The following is a 12,983-nucleotide window of genomic DNA, read 5'->3' as shown; positions in this document are numbered from 1 at the left end:
ATTCACTAAGCAAACCTACTCATGCGGTGCCAACGCCTGGCTTACAAAGGGCAGTGTGATAAAACCCCAAACGGACCTCACAAATACTAGAGGCGATCCTAAATATTCCGACATAAGGATGCTGTTACCTGAAGCAGAGTCTTTGGGCCCTGGAGCTGCGCTTCTGTGCAGGTCTATCCATCCCCCTCAGCCACTGCCCAGCACTGCCTGGTAATCTCTCAATCTACTCCAAGTGCCACTCCACAACTGGTTCTCTAAAGAACGTGCGGTGGCGTTAAGCCTAGTAAACAACAGAGACCATGGTCAAAGACTCCATGGGCACCTAGGGACCAGAAGCATCACCGGGAAGAATCAAACATTTGAGGGCAAGGTCCACTACGGCTTGAAGGAAAGAGCTGACCTTATCCATCAGGGTTTAAAAAATCCTAAGAGGAGAAGGAAAAGGAGGCTGAAGACCAGAGAAAGTGGGGGAAAGCAGAGAGTGGCAAAGTTAGGGCAGCAGACAGAAGAGAATATGGTGAGGGTGGTGGCAACACAGTTACACGGAGCAAGAGGAAGCAGAAGAAATGCATACAGAGGTTCGTAAATCTCTGTCCAGCCGCACTTGAATATTCTCCCTGGAGGGTTTGCTTAAAGGCACTTCTCCATCTGGAGAGGTGGCAAGAGCCCCCTACCCACTTCCACCACCACCTTAGCCATGCTAGTCCCTGGCAAAGGTGCATGCCCTCTTCAGACTGGGGATACCCTGATAAGGTAACACACACACACCCCATGTGTCCCTACAGCATGCTGAATACTCAAGGTTCTGCAGGAAAGAGCTGTATTATTCCTGGACACGCAAAGACAATGAAATCCGAAAGAACAATCACTGCCCCCACCTATGGAGTATGTCCAGGAGAACTGGGAATACGCCGTGGAAAGTGCAGATGCAGAGGCCAACACCAGACACAGATGCAGTGTGGCACACAGAACCAGGAAAAACTTGCAGGAAAAGCTGCCTGCGCTGTGCTGGGAAGGAAAAACAGAGGTGTCCTAGGCAGACAGAGGGAAAGAGCTTATTGGGAAGAAGGAGAAAGACGTGCACAGCTTGGCAGGTTTAGGAGAAAATAACTAAGAAGGAAAAGAAAGACACTGAGTGGGGATGCATGAAGGGGTGGGGGGGTGCGGCCGCAGGGAAAGGCAGGGGCCAGTTCATAACAAGCTTTGTGTGTCCTGATAAGAAAGCTGGATGCTTTCCAGTGGTCAATAGTGAGCCAGTGAGGGTAAATACACGGAACATTCTAGAAAAGCTCTCATTCTTTAAAGATTAAAAATAAAGGCTCTCTTATCTAGAAGGGATCAGGCTAGCCAGTTTGAAAAACTCTGTTATCCAGAATGGCTTACTCTGTGATTCTGAAAAGTGGGGACTGTCATCTCGCAGCAAGGCCCGGCTCAAGCAGAGAAACACCACCAGTCACGGGAAGCACGGCACAGCTTCGCTTTTAAAGTAGATCGGGAGCCGCGACATCAGAGCCGCAGTCACTTTGCTCTGGGCTCTCTGCTGCTGCTGCTGCTGCTGCTTTTGGGACCACTCATGAGGAAAAGAAGAATTTTCTCTATTACAGCCCTTACTGGGTGTCATCCAGGGCTAGGAGAAAGGCTGTTCTATAATGTGGGGCTCATGTGAACAAACCCCCAGTAAAAGAGGCCCTGGAAGGCGCACTCCCGCCGAGCCCCGTCCCCAGCAGAGCCAGGGCGGGAAGGGCTACTTTAAAAGAACCACTGGGAGTGTCGCCAGTAAACGTTCCAGGAGGCAAAGTCAGGCCTCTCAGACTCTGTCCCAGTGACTGGGATCAGAGAAAAGTTGAGACGCTCCTCTGGGCTTCCATCCCTACCGGTCCAGTTCTGGCCCAGTGGTCTTCAGAACCTCAGGTACGAACCAAGGCAAAAGGCTGTCCAATGGTCTCCTGGTTCCCATGGCTCCCCATTCCAATCTGACCCCAATATTGTTGGGCTCATCTTCCTAAAGCAGAGCTTTTATGTTTTTAGTTTGTTTTCTTTTTAACATTTGTTTATTTTTTAGAGACAGAGCGCGAGCAGAGGAAGGGCAGAGAAAGAGGGAGATCCAGAATCTGAAGCAGGCTCCACTGAGCTGTCAGCACAGAGCCTGATGCGGGGCTCGAACTCACAAATGGCAAAATCATAACCTGAGCTGAAATCGGAGGCTTAACCAACTGAGCCACCCAGGTGCCCCAGAACACAGCTTTTAATACACGATCCTCCTGATCAAAAGTCACCCTGCCTTTCAAAAGCCCACAGCCCCAACCGAGCTTGCCAAGTTCATCTCCGACTCCCTCCTAAAAGAAACCCAAGGTGGCTAATCCTTAACCCAGAAATACTTATTTGTCCACCTAACCTGGGCCCCTCAACTTCCCTATAATTCTTTTGTTCAGATTTAAGTCTTGAGTCCAAAGACCCAACTCAGATCCTACCTCCACTGAGTTTAAGCTGCTAAAGTCAACTCCCACCTCCAATTTCCCATCTGGCTTCAATAATCCACAACCATTAACTACACTGCCACATGGTTTCTATTCTTGCTTCTGAACCGTTCATATGCATCTTCTCTTGTTTAACTTGCCACATAATCTTTAATCTTTTTAATGTTTATTTTATTTTTCAGACACAGGGAGACAGAGCCCGAGCGAGCAGGGGTGGGAGGGGAAGGGGGCGTGGAGGGTAGGGGCAGTAGCAGGTGGAGAGAAAAGGAGACAGCGAATCCAAAGCAGGCTCCAGACTCTGAGCAATCAGCACAGAGTCCAACACAGGGCTCAAACTCATGGGCCTCGAGATCATGACCTGAGCCGAAGTCAGACGCTCAACCGACTGCGCCACCCAGGCACCCCACCACACATTCTTTAAATCTCTCCAAGTATCTTTCTTGAGGGCAAGGGCAGAAGGCTTTCAATTTAATTGCACAAATGATTACTTTAGGATTCCTAAATGCTAGGAGTGTAGGAAGACGCACCCACAGGAACACGGATGGGCTATCCCAGCCACAGGGAGGGAATAAGTAAAGGGTACAGACACTGACAAGATGCCAAGCAGAAGATGACATGACAATATGCCACAGTCTCCCAGGTTTGGGGGCAACGCCTCTCCCACTCTATTCTTCCATCTCCTATTCACTAGGACCCAGATCGAATATTCTCTTCTTTGACTCCCCCAAGCACAACACTACCCAACACACCGTGCCCACTGCCCTTCATTCATGCCTTTATTAGCGTTTACCTCCCTCGCTAAGGCCCCCATGTGACAGCAGGTGATCTCCTCACCTCCGTGTTGCAGATGTGAAGCCGAGACCTGGGCATCACGGGAGTTTACAGTGAACGTTGGCTGAAGAGTGTCGGCTTAGTGGATGTTAAATGAATGAAGGAAATGCCATCAAGGACACACAGAGTGCCTGGAGCCTCCAGCAGGAGAGATTTTGACCAAAGGAGAGAGGATGGAGGAGTCTGATCCAGCAAAGGGAGCAGCAGCGACAGGCTCAAGTGGGGAAACATGAGGCATTTTCAGGCAACAGCCAATAGGCTAGGACAGGAGAAGACCTGCAGGGTCCTAGGGCATACAGTGAGTGTAGACAGGTAGGGAAGCCAGGGCAGGGTCAGTACTGAGGCAGCAGACCAAGGAGTCTCAACAGCTCAGAGTCAAGTCCCGGCCCCATGCTCCACGGCTGTGTGACCTGGACAAGCCTCAGGGTCCATGCCCAGCAAGTGGGAAGAGTTACAAATGCCATCACCAAGAGTTACAAGTGGGAAGGCCGAAATGACACAAAATGACCCAATGGAAGAGCGCCTGTCACAAAGGAGGGGCTTGGGGGAGGTCCTTTTGGGTGTGGAACAAGCTGACGTAGAGCAATGACAGGAAGGGAAGGGGGCTAGGGACAAGACACCCGGAAGTCACGGGTGTGAAAAGGCAGAGGCACAGGCCACATGGGGTAGTCAGGAAGCTGAGTGCTGGTCTCACCTCCCCTCTGGGTAATCCTCTTTACTTCCAGCCTTAGTAACCACAGCTGTGAAAGGAAGATGTGGGGGCGGGGGGGGGGGGCAGAGATCAAGGTCTCCTCCAGCCCTGGTGGTGTGTCCACACCACAGCTCTGCCATCAATGCAGAGAACTTCCCCAATTTGGGAAAGCCCACGTGGGAGTGGTCCATGTAAACAGAGAAAGGAGACCAGACACCAAGACAGCAGTGGAGAGGTCTCCCTACAGGGAGAGTGAGGGCTCCAGCCATCCTAAGCTTTCCCAAGGCCCCGCCCCCTTCCTAAGAGGGAGGCACCCCCCCCAACACCAGCTCCACCCAGGGCACTTGATAATCACCCTCACCAGGGCTGCAAACACCATCAGCAACAACCCCGCTTTCCCAGGCATCTTCCAGGCCGCCTGGCGTGTACATTTGACAGGCTTTAGGGCACACCCATTCCTCTGGTGCCAGAAAGAAGTCAAAATCCTCACAAATCCAGAGCAAAGGAAACCTGCCACACATTTCAGTACGGCACTTCCCTTGCCTTGTTACAAAGCCATCAGTGTTTGAACCGTAACAATGGCCCCTAAGAGAATTCATTTTGCTGACCTGAAATGTCCTTCACGTTTTTAAAATAACATCTTCCTGGAGAGCCTTGAGTCTGTATGTCTGCTGATGTTTACTCACTCTCCCTCCCCGGTCGCCCCCACCCAGCGCTAAAAACACAGCCACTTGTTCATTCATCAAACACATCATTCTGTGGGAACACACTACTTGTCTTGTGCAGACCCACTAAGCACCAGGCACCAAGCCCACAGGCAGGGAAAACCCCCTTCCTGATCCATCCCTTGGCCTGAGCCTCCCTTGTCTCCTTAAGCAACCAGGAAATGCCATTCCCAGATGAGAGCTGACATCAGTCGAGGAGGCTGGTACACACACAGTGCTGGCATATGAAAGATTGACGCAACCATTCTGGAAACGAGGGAGGGGGTGCTTCCCAGTAGGCACAGAAAAGTTAACCTTACTCAATAAGAAGTATGTGTCCAATGTATCCAAGGCAATCCCTAACCACAGAACAACACTGGACAGCCCAGGAGTCCCTGCTGAATTTAAACTTTTTTTTTTAATGTTTTTATTTATTTTTGAGACAGAGAGAGAGATAGCATGATCAGGGGGCAGTCAGAGAGAGAGGGAGCCACAGAATCTGAAGACAGGCTCCAGGCTCTGAGCTGTCAGCACAGAGCCTGATATGGGGCTCGAATCCATGAACCGTGAGATCATGACCTGAGCAGAAGTTGAATACTCAACTGACTGAGCCACCCAGGCGCCCCACCCTGCTGAATTTAAATTAAAAAACAAAAAAAGAGTAAGAAAAGAAATCCCCATGTGCCCATGTTCTGCTGTAAATCCCCCTAAATTCTACTGCTTCCATGGAAAGATCAGCAACTGGCCTTTCTTTCCTAAATGGCCTTGGCACTTCAAAAAAGGGACTCCTGTGAAGTGCAAGCCTCTCCCAGTAGGTCAGGTCTCCATCTCCATCTTCGTCAGCTGCACGTCCAAAGCGCAGCCCCATAATGCGACAAGAGAGGCCCAAATTACCTTCCATCCTGGCCCCAGCCTGCGATTATCTACAACTCCAGGTTGCCCCCAAATTACCTCTGGAGCCGTAAATGCCTCACATTTTATTTCATTCCTAGAACCAATTCTTTTCTGGAACCTTTCACGGAAGATAAAGGAACAAAAAAAACAAAGCTGAAAGCCCTAGACATTTCAGATGCGGCAAAGGAAGGGCCAGGAGGCAAGCATGATCCTGAACACCTCCTGCGTTTGTCTCCTCTCCTGCATACTTAGGCAGAACAAAATCCATTCCAGGTCTCTGCAATTAATGAAAATTCACAATCCTGGGAACTCTTATGTAATTTACTTTTTAAACCACTTCTGTTCTTTTTTTTTTTTTTTGAATGTTTTTATTTATTTTTGAGAGACAGAGAGAGACAGCACGAGCAAGGGAGGGTCAAAGAGAGAGGGAGACACAGAATCAGAAGCAGGCTCCAGGCTCTGAGCTGTCAGCACAGAGCCCGACGTGGGGCTCGAACTCACGAACTGTGAGATCTGACCTGAGCCGAAGCCAGATGCTTAACCAACTGAGCCACCCAGGCGCCCCACTTCTGTTCTTGATATCCTTAGAGGTAGAACCCCAGTGGGGGCAGTGATGGGACTCAGGCAGGTGGGTAGTTAGGACTGACATGTCCAGTAAGAAGAGCTGTTAAACAAGTAAATCTGCCCAAGTGACTAGGTAAGTGAGGGAACACCGGATGTTGGTCAGCGGTTACGAAAGTCAACAGAACTACTGTGCTTCTCTCAGCAAAACCTCTTGTGTTAGGGTCCTCGGCAGGTACACATAGGGGGTTATCTGTTAAAACACTTGAAAAGTTTGTAGTGAAACAGTTCTTGGGTTTTTATGTAACAGATACGGTTCCCTAACGCATCCATCATGACTGTCATAATCAAATTATTTGAAATACAATAAAGGGACTAGCCCTTAAAAAGAGCCTTTTATGAATCCCCTTTGTAAAATAAAAATCTGTTGTACTCCAATTACTTACCTTAAACTGTTTACCTTTAAAATCGGATTTTGTAAGCCAAATTCTCCTAAAATAGGGCGCTCCTATACTTTGCTTCAAAACTGAAATAATAATGTAAAAAAAAAAAGAACTTGTATTTACACTGCACTCACTTCAAATCTCCTCTTTCCAGTAAGCACTACCCTCTACGCCCAGGAGATCAATGCCTGGGTGGGGAAGAGCCTTCTTTCTAGAACACAAATTTGGAGGCATAAAATTAAATCGGTTTTCATTTCTCCCAGCTTGTTCATCTACCCAATTGCCTTTCTGCATCCATTTTTCTTCCAAACATCCCTCCCTCCACACTTACCATCAGCCTGACTACAAGGTAACCGCTCAGCCCTCCCCCCCCCCCCCCCCCCCGTGAACCCCCCCAAACGAAAGGGTTCCCCTTTCCACATTAGAGTCCAGGGTTTGCAAAATCCCCAGGGGTCAACTCAGCTCTTATCTACTTAATGTGGAAACAATCAAAATTTTCAGCATTGCTTTTTATCACAATGTACTTAATTCTCAAGTAGTTCTCAAAGAATTGGTAACATCAAAACCAACCGCCTTCCATATTACATAATAAGTTAGCAGGCAAGTGTGAATGGCCGGTACATCAGAGAGAGATCAGAGAATCTACAAGCAACACAGCAAAGACTTTGTGATTCTTTTCCTCAGCGTTGCATCCTTGTGGTGTTTTATATTTCCAGGTAAAGTACACCTTTGAACTGGCCAGGCCTCTTCCCATTTCAGAGTTAGAAATCTTAAGAAGTCTGAACTTTGCCCCTAACTACTTAGGTAATCCTATTCCCTTTCTGAGCTCTCAATTCCTAGTGGCAAGGTGAAGAACTCATGTATAAAGAGACAAGGCCTGAAGCCCAGAGAGGTCAAGAAGTATTCTAATGTCACACAGCCAGTTAGCCACAGATGACGCAAGACTAGATCCAGACCTCCTGGTTTTACTTAAACCAGGTAAAGATGATACAAGAAAAGCACATACAGAAGCTTCTTTTATCTCCTCTGTTTGGCTCCTATTTCTGAAAAAACTAAATATATTTTGCACTGGGGCTCACTGCTGCCACTGTGATTTTCCTTGCTCCCTAACATCCTCCAGCAGATCCACTACTGTTTTTCTTCACTACACAGTTTCTTCATGCCACACACACAAGTATATATGCACACATACATGCACACACTCAACCTCATTATTAAACTCTTCCTTTTCCAACAGCAAAGAAAGTTTAGGCCAGAACTGAGATGATTCAAATACAAGAACCTTATTCGAGTGTTAAACACGACCATAACTCTACCCAGAAGCAAATCTGACAAAATGGAATTTGTTGTCATAGAGCAGGATTTTTTTTTTCCCTCATACTATATCATTTGTCAGCAACATTGTCATTTCTCCCACTGCTGCATAATCATATAATGAAAACCCCAGATGGAATTCTTGTACACAAGAGGGCGGACTTAAGGTTGAGAAGGGACCCTTTCTTTATTTGCATTGCTAATAGTTTTTTTAAAGAACAGGCAATGTGCTATATGTAGAAGGATAAAGGACAAAAAAGAAAGTTCCTGTTTCTGTTTTTATTAACGATGTGGCATAATCAACTAGTACTCATGGATCTTACCCAGAAACCTGTCTTGTTCCCATTTGAATACAAGGAGCATGAAGCGAGTGCCCAGCACGGAATCCTACTAAATTCTCTCCCTTCTGACACCAAGGCTCCCCCCACTCCCAGAAATTTTCCAGCCACATCCACTAATGGCTGTGCTCCATACCCAGTACATCTTTAAGGTCTCCATGCTGTTCCTTCTGCCCGGGACTCCCTTCCTCTCTCCTCCACCGGCAAAGTCAAAGTCATCCTTTGCACAAACCCATACAACAGCGCTTAGCTCACAGTAATGGTTCAATGTCTGCTTCCCTGAACTAAAATGACACCTCGGTAGCCTCCACTTAGAGCGTGGCATCAGCCACATAAGAAATGTTCGATTATTATCTGTGGAGTTTAAAGGATAAACGTTTTCTAAAATACATTTCAGGGGCGCCTGGATGGCTCAGTGGGTTAAGCATCCAACTTGGGCTCAGGTCATGATCTCATGGCTGGTGAGTTTGAGCCCCACGTTGGGCTCTGTGCTGACAGCTCAGAGACTGGAGCCTGCTTCGGATTCTGTCTCCATCTCTCTCTGCCCGTCCCCTGCTCGCTTGTGCGTTCCCTCTCCCTCCCTCCCTCCCTCCCTCTCTCTCTCTCTCTCTCTCTCTCTCTCTCTCTCTCTCTCTCTGTCAAATATAAAATTTTTTTTAAATAAAATAAAATAAAATACATTGCATTACGCTATACTTTACCAGCTGCTTCCTACTGGGCTCCAAATATCAATGTGGTCAGAAAGGAACTCAGCACCCGAGTGCCTCTCAATGTCAAATGCTCTGGAGTACAGCAGCAAAGCCTCAACCACGCTAGCGGATCTCGTGAGGCAGCTGTGTTGCTAAAGCGTGTCAGTGGCTGGATGCCTGGAGGCCCCAGTGTCCTGGGACTCACACCCTGACCTTGAGTGCTCCCTACTCTCTGAAAACTCTGGCTGCAAAGGTGCCTTCACATTATTCACAGACCCTAAGGAAGACCAGTATTCTGCCTCAACTTCTCACTCTCCCTCTGCCACCTGGTGTCCCTAAAATTCACAAGACTTCATACAGCCTGTAGGTCCACAGTATACATCTTCTCCGGGACCAGTTTTCACTAGTTGATGCTCAGTGGCAAATTTAATAGTGTTTTCCTGCTCCAATCTCCTACCCTTGGCTATACGGTGCCTATGAGAATCAATCTATAAAGCTTTAATGGCAAAAATAAAGCTTTATGCTGACCATTTTCCTTAGACCACAACAATAGCTCCCTTCAAACTACCTCAACATGCACTACGCATATGGGTAAAATATCACAGGGGTGCCTGGGTGGCTCAGTCAGTTAAGCGTCTGATTTCCACTCAGGTCATGATCTCGCAGTTTGTGGGTTCGAGCCCCACATCGGGTTCTGGGCTCACAGCTCAGAGCCTGGAGCCTGTTTCAGATTCTGTGTCTCCCCCTTTCTCTGTTCCTACCCCACTCATGCACTGTCTCTGTCTCAAAAATAAACAAACGATTAAAAAAAAATCACGAATATGGTCTGCCAGACCCCAGAGTTCAGGAAAGTGTAATAATTCATGGAGGTTCACAGGTTCCAGACACTAAATCTAATTCCATATGCTGAGTTGGGGCTTTTAAAATGCAGTGAGACCTAAATCTTGGGACATTTGCCTTTTTCAGTGCCAGTCTTCTCTTCTTGGACTCTGATTCTCACCTTTTTCTGTCTGCTCACCTCTGGAGTCAGCTTTGGTAAGACTTGGCCACTGTGCATAAGGTACATCTGGGCAATAGGGCTTTGTTCTTCAGTGAAATAGAATTATTTTCCAATTCTGCTGGAAGAAACCTAGACACTGATGACTTAATGCTGTTAGAAGTGCAGAGAGCATCTGAGATATAAGTGCAAACCGCACTGCCAAATGTCATGTATGTATAAATACAAGGTATGTACTTTTAAGGGATGACAGTGAGAAACTTTACGTTTGAGGGAGTTGAAGCTGGACTCCACTTAGAATGATTTTATGAAGCCTGCGGGTCTTTAGTGCAGTCCAAAACCAAAAAGCGGAGTTGTGATGACAACCCTTCGGGGAAACACAAAGTCGGCATGGTCTGATGCCCAAAAGACAGACTCTGCAGGAGGTTCCGTCTGCCCTCAATGTACAGCCCTCGTAAACTTAGAGATTATCACTGAGTTGTTTGTTCAGAGTCTCGCATAGCACTTCCCAGTTAACTGGTTCTGAGTTGCCTAAATGACACTTTAGATGTGATCAGCCCCATCATTTAAGCGTCTGGAATACACACATTCATGCAAGCATACATCAGGTACCAAAAAGTCAAGTTCATGAGCCCTAAAGATAAACCACAACCTTTTGTAACATGGGCCCTTGTGTTTTCTTCATTGGTGGTGGAATAGAAAACTAGTCCCGCAGTCTCCGGCCACTGTAGGGGACTAAAGAATAGAGATACTCCTGCAATTGGCATCCAGGGTAAACCACAGCTGAGAACCAAGAACCCAAGGGAAGCTTCACATCCCTCCAATGCGATGGACGCCGTCTGGGACCTATAGGAGCCGGGAAAAACCTTTCATTTCATTTCCTAGGCCCTCCTAGTTCTGCTTCCAAAGCCAATGCGATCTGCATTATCTCACACCCAAAAGTTAACCCACGAGTTAGCACACTTCGCCACCTGAAGGAAAAGGGCCCACGCTTGTTAGTGAAGCCACTGCCCACTCCAGAGTGATCCCATCTTTTCCTTGAAAACATCTCTATCTTGTTAGGGGGATTTGTTGCTTTTCCTCACCATGCTTGAAAACCCATTAACATGTAGATCTTGAGGACTTTTGCCTCTCTGTTCCAGCTAATTTTCTTCCTGGTATGGAAGTAACAGGGCCTGGTTAGATAAATGTGTGTTCTCTTCAGACAATTTTCACTGAAGGAAAACACTCTTGAAAAATAAAGGTACACTAAAATGTGGGAAACCTTGAAGCCAGGTTTGTTTGTTTTTATACCCAGTGAAGACTCATGCCCGTGAGTAATTCATTCATGTCACCCATTTGTGAGAGATGAGAAAAGAAAACACCACTTATGCCTTTATTTAGAACCTTCCCCTGTCTTAAGTCGACCAAAGCTGATTCCTGGGGTAGGGGAAGACAGGAGAGGTGAGGAGGAAAATTAGCCTGAGGTGACTGCCTCCACGGAGTGAATAGGCACTCTGGGTTTCCACTTGTGTCTGAGAGGGACCGATCTGCATTTAGGGGTGGTGACCGCCCCCCAGCCGCCCCACCTTATCTCCCCCAAGAAGGAAGCAGGAGCCTAAGTGCTCTCTTGGGGACCTTACATAAGACCCTGTAAAACTTCCTGTGACATTCACGAAAAATGTAAGCTGCTATTTTCCTCCCTCAGGAGATCATTTTAATGGACTGAGTGACAAAATTCACTGATTCGGGATTCAACAGAAACCTGCGCAACCGAGGTACATCAGCTCAGGGAAAGGGGAGAAATGCATCCCCGTTAAACAGGGTCACGGCGGGGATGGATTCAATGTAGGAGAGGCAATCTGTTCCCTCCTAAGTGACCCATTTACAATCAGATTGTTCCAGGGAAATCTCATAGGTTTACTAAATTTCAAACAGGCAAGGACAGGCTCATAGAACTGAGGTTCCTTAACAGGAAAATTTTAAAGAGAGTAATAAAGCAATAAAATAACTCGAGGATGCACAAACTTTGCAGTCAGCCACTCTACCCTCCAGCAACGGTGACATTCACAAGAATACCTGGCCCGCTATATACGGATCAGTCACCACAAGTAGGTTTGTGCAAACAGGACCAACACACGGTTAGGTTTTCTCTCTAGATATCGCCGTCACCCAACCACTCTGTCCTATAGAGGGACTCGAAAGCTGTGGCGGCTCACCCTAAATCGCCACGACTCTCTACAACAAGGAGCAAAGAAAAGTTCTTCTCGCAGCACCCACACCAGGAAAGGCAGGTGAGGATCACCGAAGAGGGGCGGCTAAAAACACAGGAGGTTCTCCAAAGCACAGGTGCCCACAGCTGACAAGCTGCGGGGGGCTGGAGGGTGGGTGCGGGCACACCACCTCCCGGGGCCGACGGGAAACTCCTCTTTGCTTGCTCCCTGTTAAGCAGCCTATGTGCCTAGGAGCAAGACGGTCCCCGAGAAAGGGTCCTGGGGACATCAGAGACTTGGGAGACTTCCCCTTCCAGCTTGTCCAGGGCTCCTGGCCCAGAGAGCTGAGGGTGTGCCCTCACAGGGGGTACCAGCTACAGGTTCGGAGAACTTGTCGGGCGCTGCTCACCAGGGCGCCCCCGCGGCTCTTACCTTGGCCGTGACTGCCGCCGAACACAGGGGGACCGCGCAAGAGATGAGTGGCGCGGCGGCACCGCCTACAACGCGCGGAGGGGTCCGGGTCGGGGTCCCAGGAGGCGCTGCCCTAGTTCAAGAGGCGGTGCCAAGCGCAGACTTCGGGGCGACCCCCGGCTCCAAACGCTGCGGGGAGGGTCCGGGCCGCCCAGGCTGAGCACTGTCCCTTCTTCCTCTCCCTCTGGCGCCGCTGCCTGGAGCTGCTCCCCGCCCTAGGGACTCTTCCGAGCCCGGGGCGCCCCGCATGGGCAGGGGCCTGCGTCCGTCTCGGGCCGGGTCCGGGAAGGGGGCGCTGGGGAGAGACGCGGGGCGGCCGCCGGGGCCGGCTCCACCTCCCGCGCTCCCCGCCGCTTCGCCCCTTCAGGGCAGGGCCTGCCC

General features: G+C 48.8%; 1 protein-coding gene across 3 annotated transcripts in view; it reads right to left on the bottom strand.

Annotated features, from left to right (window-relative positions):
* LARGE1 (LARGE xylosyl- and glucuronyltransferase 1) overlaps nt 1–12,983 on the bottom strand; it is a 528,769-nt gene that overhangs the window by 513,768 nt on the left and 2,018 nt on the right. Inside the window, exon 1 of one of the 3 annotated variants that reach the window (XM_029954991.1) lies at nt 12,564–12,977. The exons of 1 other annotated variant lie outside the window; for it this stretch is intronic. The gene's annotated coding sequence lies outside the window, so the exon portion shown is untranslated. Of the gene's footprint in view, nt 1–12,563; nt 12,978–12,983 lie in introns of those variants that run through there. One more of the 3 variants, XM_029954993.1, reaches the window with a different exon arrangement.

This window comes from Suricata suricatta, chromosome 10 (assembly GCF_006229205.1).
Source record: "Suricata suricatta isolate VVHF042 chromosome 10, meerkat_22Aug2017_6uvM2_HiC, whole genome shotgun sequence".
NCBI classification, from domain to species: domain Eukaryota; kingdom Metazoa; phylum Chordata; class Mammalia; order Carnivora; family Herpestidae; genus Suricata; species Suricata suricatta.
The sequence above is the reverse complement of the archived record's forward strand: the minus strand, read 5'-3'. Positions and strand labels throughout refer to the sequence as shown.